Source organism: Phocoena phocoena, chromosome 5 (genome assembly GCF_963924675.1).
Source record: "Phocoena phocoena chromosome 5, mPhoPho1.1, whole genome shotgun sequence".
Classification (NCBI taxonomy): Eukaryota; Metazoa; Chordata; class Mammalia; order Artiodactyla; family Phocoenidae; genus Phocoena; species Phocoena phocoena.
This window is the reverse complement of record NC_089223.1, coordinates 115581262-115589115: the sequence shown is the minus strand read 5'-3', so window position 1 is coordinate 115589115 and position 7854 is coordinate 115581262. Positions and strand designations below refer to the sequence as shown.

At 34.7% G+C, this 7854-nt stretch overlaps 1 pseudogene; it reads right to left on the bottom strand.

The window, feature by feature from the left end:
- Positions 1 to 534: 534 nt before the first annotated feature.
- On the bottom strand, positions 535 to 1300 carry LOC136123248 (cofilin-2 pseudogene; annotated as a pseudogene).
- Between the last annotated feature and the right edge of the window lie 6554 nt (positions 1301 to 7854).

Here is a 7854-nt window from a genome sequence, read left to right as displayed (position 1 = left end):
TAACAGGAATTAACACAGGGGTACTAGGATAAATTGATGACACAGTTAACACAACTGGAATTCCTTTTGGGTTGGGGGATTAAACTCATCACAAAAAAAGTGCTTTCCATGCATAGTGTTATATCCATGCTGCCATGTCACCAAAAGTAGGCTTGCCAAGGCAAGTGAAGTGTATGAATGCTCCAGCCTCACAAAACTGCAATCAAGTGCAACTATAAATAATACTGAATAAAGTTTACCATCTCACCAGTGAATAGTACTTTCAAGGCATTCAATTAGCCTAACCCTTTTCAGTATTCTAAGCTATTCACATTGACAGTCACCTTCATTGTAGTGCTTGCTACAAGGGAGACATATAACTAGCTGTTTGGGCTAAAATATAACAGGAAGGCATTCCTTGGGTTCTACATAAAAGTAACAGTTTAATGGCAATCTCTGATAGGCTGCTTACATGAATGATATTTCCTTCATTCATTGTGTTGTTTAGACCCAGTGGGAAGAGAAAGGAAAAAAAAAAAACCCCAAAACCTATTACTATTCTAGTTGCCTGAGCTGGTGTAACGGAAGGTCCTCAAGATCCAGATGGCACTTGACTTTGATTTTACAGGGTTTTCCTTCAAGTGAAGCTACTACATTGCCTCTCACTTTCTCTCCAAGTGTCAAACGGTCCTTTATTATCATCTAAGCCATTTTCTTGCCACTCATGTTATTACCTCTAAATTTCTTTTCAGTGGCATCTATAGAGCTAGCGTAAATCATCTTTTTAAAGGTGCACTTTCAGAAGCCCAGAATATAAATACTAGGTCTTCTTTCTTAGACTCTTTTGTTTTCTGTGTGGCATCTTATTATCAGCAATCATTCCTAGGTAGCAACTTCACAAAAGGTGCGTAGGGGTCCTCTACAGTATCACCAGTGTCACCCACCAAGATCTGTTTTGCCTCCTCTACAATTACTTATCTTCTGTCATTGCCTAAACAGAAGAGAACAGCTTTCTTTTTTCGCTGTCTTGTGTAGAAGATTACCTTACGTTCCTATCATTAACAACTTTGATGACTTCATCATTCACTATAACTCCAGAAGCCAGTTTCAGAGCACGCACGTGGAGTAAAATCAGGAAGCAGAGGGCAAAGGCGGCGTGCCAGGCCATGGGAGGAGCTCCGAGGTCCCTTTTGCGCCCCTGGCCACGCCCCAACACCAGACACACACACACCCCCTCGCCCCCCGCCCCGGTGCCTGGCAGGGCCGGCGGGCAGGTAGTGGGAGAGCAGAGCGGCCGCAGCGCCCACCTGGGAGGCCACATTCCGGTTAAAATGGCGGTCTCTGGGCCAGGGACGCGCTCCCCACCTCAGGGGCCCGCAGGCTGCGCGCCTACCTTACCAGGAGGCTGTCGGCTGAGGCTGCAGTGGCGTCTCGGGCTCCCCTTCGGTGGTGCCGTGGGGAGAAGGAGGGGCGGGCGGCGGGCTGCAGTGAGCACGGGGCACGCCCTCGAAGAATGTTTACAGTGAAGAAAATTAGCGTCATGGACTTCTGAACACTTAAGATAAAGTGCACGTTTTTAATAAACTCTGGTGTTTAATTATTGATTTGACTGATAAAACTCCAAGAAGGCAGTTATGTCTGTGGCCACCCCAGGCTCTTAAATGTATATTGAAAGAACAAAATTTGCTTTTTAAAATATCTTAGAAGCAGTAACAGCAGTACCAAGCATAAAAACATTTAGTGCTTAAAATATGCAAGGGTCCAACTCAAACACTTTATTCCTTAAAAATTAGAATGAATATAATCCCTTTTAATAACAACCAAAGAGCTGTTTGTTATTCAAACAAGAATAGATATATTTTCCATGTTTTTAATCTATATTCTAACAAATAAAAACTTAAGCCATTTTTATTCATATTCTTTGTAATATTTAGATTATTAAAATCATCAATGAAGTAGGAAAATATTGTAGTTAGATAGGAGATACCACAACACAAAGTATGGGTTAACATTTCTTCATTTCTAATAGTCCTCAATATTTCAGAAGATGTAGAAAATTAACATTTTCGTGCTGTGGTTGATGGTCATATGTATGCAGTACACTGTTTCAGAAGAACAATTTTTAATTCTTTCTGTTTATGAAGAATTAGAAAGTTAAACTTGAAAATGTACGTAATAGGCTTGTTGGGTCTTATAAATGTTTATGTGGTTAATGGCGCTATTCTTGCACAATATGGAAATGTATCTTATTGTCATGCATTCAGATAAATATGGGATTCTCTGAACATGAACTATAAAACTATTTAGAATATTCAACTGTAAGCGGTGACAAATAAGTAAACTAAAGTCAATTTATTTTTTAAATATAATCTTGTTAAACTCCTGTATACCTAGTTTTTCTTTTGATGTTTCATTGATTTTAAACTTCAATAATTAGAATGTATCTTCTGTCAAATTTTTTTAAAATTTATATGAAACATGGAGAAAATGAGATAACTAACCACAGAGTAATTTATTGATTCCTAGACATTCTTGTTTCAACTATATCTCTCATTCCCCTGCCTCCAGAAGTCTTAGGAAGTGAATTTGCTTTTGGGACGACAAGATGTTCCAGGTGTTTCTTGTGTTTTCCTACCCTGTCCTGAATTTAACCACCTCTCCAAGAATCCCTAAGACATTTTAATGTTTAAATACATTCAAATACCATCATCTAGGTGCTGGTGAACATCTTCATTGCTACTAGGTCCTTGTTCCTAGGCCCTTTAGGTGGACAGATGAAGGTTTTAAGATTAAAAAGACATGAATTCTAACTGGTATTTCAAAAATAAATTTAGAAACACGGAATTTTTATTCCTTTTCATTAAAAAATTTCTACTACTTTGTTCTAATGTTGAAAATATTGGCTCCGAATAACATCAGCAAAACGTTTTTATACTTTACATATAATTTTTTTTTTTTTTTGCGGTATGCGGGCCTCTCACTGTTGTGGCCTCTCCCGTTGCGGAGCACAGGCTCCGGACATGCAGGCTCAGCGGCCATGGTTCACGAGCCTAGCCGCTCCGTGGCATGTGGGATCTTCTGGGACCGGGGCACGAACCTGCGTCCCCTGCATCGGCAGGCGGACTCTCAACCACTGTGCCACCAGGGAAGCCCTACATATAATTTTTGAATACCAATATCGTTAATAAGAATAGACTTACTAAAAAAAATGAAAAAAGAATAGATTTACTGAATCAGTATTTTACAATTTAGATTATATATTAGAATATTCTAATATAGTACATACATTAGTATATTTACGTATATACGTATAAATATTTTATTTTATCTTTATATACATCCAATTATGATTGTAGAGTCAAATTACTGTAACTTCAAATCACTTGAAATGTGCATTGCTGATAACCCAATAGTATTTTTGCATTAAAAAAATTGCTAATTTTTATACTTAATTTTATGATTGTGTTAAACTACTTACAGGTTCTATAGTAAAAACTTACAAGAGTTGCCTCATGGAAGTTTTATTACTATAATGTCTTCTCTATTCTGCTTCTTCCCTCATTGCATAGAGCGATATTCTATTGTTTTTAATATTTTGTTTCATTTTTATAAACTGTAAATCATTGCGTTTCTACATTGTATTCCTTCTTCATTAGGTACACTGAAATATACATACATGCTGATTTACACATTAATCTTAGCTAAATACATCCTAGAACTAACTTTATAGAAATAAAGAGAAATATTTTCTATTGCTCTATACAGCTATTATGTAATATAATAATGCAACCTCTAAAAAGGGTCTTTTTTTTAATTGTAGTGTAATTGACTTATGTTATATTAGTTTCATGTGTATGACATAATAATTTGATACTTGTATACATTGTGAAGTGATCAACACAATAACTCTGGTTAATATATCTGTCACCATGCATGGTTCAAAAAAAATTGTTTCTTCTTGTCATGAGAACTTTTAAGATTGATTCTCTTAGCAACTTTCATATATTCAAGAGTGTTATTAATTATAGTCCCCATGCTGTACATTACATCTCCATAACTCATTTATTTTATAACTGGAAGTCTGTACCTTTTGATCGCATTCAACCATTTTTCCCATCTCCCACACCACACCCTCCACCACTGGCAACCACAAACCTGTTCTCTGTATCTGAGTGTAGTTACTTAAGGTTTTTTTAAACTCTTTTTTTGTTTGTTTCTCATTTAAGTGAGATCATACATAAAGTATTTCTCTTTCTCTGTCTGATTTATTTCATTTAACATCATGCCCTCAAAGTCCATCTGTGATATCAATATAGTTATATTTCCTTCTATTTTATGGCTGAATAATATTCCATTGTATATGTGTGTGTATGTAAACACACACACCACATCTTTGTCCATTCATCCATCTACGGACACTTAGATTGTTTCCACATCTTGACTATTGTAACGCTGCAATGAACATGGGGTTCATATACCTTTTTGAGTTAGTGTTTTTGTTTTCTTTGAATAAATACCCAGGGGATTGCTGTATCATATAGTAGTTCTATTTTTAATTTTTTAAGGAACCACCATGTATGTTTTTTTTCATAGTGGCTGCACCAGTTTACATTGCCATCAACCATGCACAAGTGTTTCCTTTTCTCTGTATCCTCACCAATGCTCGTTACTTCTAGTCTTTTTGATAATAGCCATTTTAACAGGTGTGAGGTGATATATCATTCTGGTTTTGATTTGCATTTCCCTGATGTTTAGCAAAGTTGAGCATGTTTTCTTTGAAAAAAAATGTTCAGATCCTCTGCCCATTTTTAACTGGATTTTTTTAATTGGGTTTTTTGCTGTTGAGTTGTATGAGTTCTTTATATATTTTGGATGTTAACCCCTTATCACGTATGATTTCCAACTACTTTTTCCCATTCCGTAGATTATCTTTTCATTTTGTTGATGAATCCTTTGCTGTGCAGAAGGTTTTTAGTTTGATGTAGTCCCACTCCTTTATTTTGGCTTCTGGTGTGAGATTCAAAAAATCATTGCCAAGACCAATGTCAAGAGTAATACCACCTAGTTTTCTTGTAGGAGTTTTATGATTTCAGGTCTTACATTCAAGTCTTTATTCCATTTTGAGTTAATTTTTGTTTTAATGTAAGATGGTCCAGTTTCCTATTTTTTTTTTGGATTTGGCTGTCCAGTTTCTGAAAACCATGTGTTGAAGAGTCTGTCTTTTTCCATTATATTTATTTCCCTCCCCCCTTGTGCCTTTGCCATAAATTAACTGACCATAAATGTGGAGGTTTATTTCTGGACTCTATTCTGTCCATTAATCTAAGTGTCTGTTTTTATGTCAATACCATACTGTTTTGATTACTGTAGCTTTGTAGCATAGTCTGAAGTCAGGGAGTATGATACTTCCAGCTTTGTTCTTAAGATTATTTTACCTATTCACAGTCTTTGTGAATTCATACAAATTTCAGAATTGTTTGTTCTATTTCTATAAAAAAATTTCACTGAAATTTTATTATGGATTGCATTAAATGTGTAGATTGCTTGGGTGATATGAATATTTTAACAATATTAATTATTCCAATCCTTGAGCATAGGGTGTCTTTCCATTTATTTGTGTCTTCAGTTTCTTTCATGAATGTCTTACAATAATCTGTGTACAAGTCTTTCACCTCCTTGGTTAAATTTATTCCTAGGTATTTTATTCTTCTTTGATGTAGTTATAAATGGGATTGTTTTCTTAATTTCTCTTTCTGATAGTTCACTTATTAGTGTATAGAAATGCAACAAATTTCTATACATTGATTTTGTATCCTGCAACTTGACTGACTTTATTATTTCTGACAGTTTGTGGTGGAGTCTCCAGTGTTTTCTATATATAATAACATGTAATCAGAAAATGCTCTTCCTTTGCAACTGGGATGCCTTTTATTTCTTTTTGTTGCCTATTTGCTCTGGCTAGGACTTCAATAATTTGTATAAAAGTGGTGAGAGTGGGTGTCCTTGTCTTGTTCCTAAATTTGAAGAAAAGGTTTTAGCTTTTCTCCATTTAGTGTGATGATAGCTGTGGGCTTGTCATAAATGGCCTTTATTATGTAGAGGTATGTAAGCTGGATATCCACTTTGTTGAGTGCTATTTTATCATAAATAGATACTGAATTTGTCTAATGTTTTTTCGGCATCTATTGGGATGATTTTTATTCTTCATTTTCTTAATGTGGGATATCACATTGATAGATTTGCAGATGTTGAACCAACCTTGTATCCTTGGAATAAATCTCACTTGATGATGATGTATGATATTTTTACAACATTGTTGAATTCACTTTGCAAATATTTTGTTGAGGATTTTTGCATGTATGTTCTTCAGGAATGCTGGCTTTTAATTATCACCAACCTGATAAGCTTAGTTTCTTGTGATTGGTTTATTGGGAAAGTGGAATAGAAGTTGGGGAGCTAAAAATATAAACAAAAATAGTTGGGGGGCTAACAAGTAGACTGCTAGGAATAGAAATCAATGATACTGAGGTAATAGTCTTTCCCTTTTTAAATTAATTATTGTGGAACAGTATAATGCCTTCTGGATAAAACGATGTGGTTTTTATAGCTCCCCTTACCTATGAATAAAGTGTATTATCATTGATTAAAAACAGCTCTTGTTGCCATTAATTCTAAGTATGTTTGATTGGTTATAATTCATTGAATTTCTATGCATGTCTATTTGAGTTTTACTTTGGGATATAAATAGAGAATAACCCTTGATGTCGTTACTTTGGGCACATGGGTGAAAATAACTCATTTTTTTCAATGCAGGTGAGAAGTCCAACACTATTGTTACTACAAGTAACAGCGTTCTTACTTACGTAAGTGTACTTATTTATTTCTTAGTGAATGGTGTGGCAGTCACTGCATGTACACTCTGATCTTTATCACAATCACACTGAGACAAAATTAAAATCAATAGCAGTGCTTTCCTCCTTCAAGAAATCTTAGTTGTCTCTGAAAGGACTATTAAGAAACATGAAAAGAATGTAGAAGACAGAATCAAGATGTAGATACAGATTACAACAAAATGATAAGTATTTTGAAATTATAAACCAAGCAATAACAACTAAGAATAGAAACAAATAAAGAGGCAAGGCAAAAAACTATATAATAAAATTAACTATTTTTCAATTATATTGAAGTATACTATGAGCAAACATAAAAGGAAATTTAATTCACGCTCAAAATTTACTTTTTATCACAAACTGCTTGCTTTAAAAAAAAATCACCAAGCCATTAATGTATTGCTTCATTTGATTTCAGATATTTCAATGAAAAAGTAATTCTATGACTGTATTTTAAGATCTTAGTTTTGCTAAGGCTTTCAGTTCTTTACTATATCTTGTTGCTGATCAAGAGAATTAAATTACACCTTAATGTCGTAGCACTCTAAATCTAGATTCAAAAAGGTCTAACTGATTCTGACTATAACATTCAAGTTAATTAGAGTTTGTTTAGTAGTTGCAAAATGTTGGGCAGTTAACCAAACTAGAAAAGACAAGGGTACTTCAAGCTGAGCAGAAATGTAATTTATCCTGACTGATTCTATTACCTATTAAAGATATGCTATTCAAACTAGCACCCGAAGTAATCAAATGCAAGGTTATAAACTAGTGAAGTATATACTCTGGTTTGAGAAAGGGACAAATAATTTTATGTCTAGAAATTATGCTGGACTACAGGACAACAAACTTATACTGTTCAAAGAGAGAAGGGGCAAGGGTGAGAAAGAGAGGCTGTGTCTGACTCTTACAGTAGTGAAAAAGACTCCAGGACTGTTTTTACTATGGCAATAATTTATATTATTGGTTAGTTTCTGGCTACCTGGTC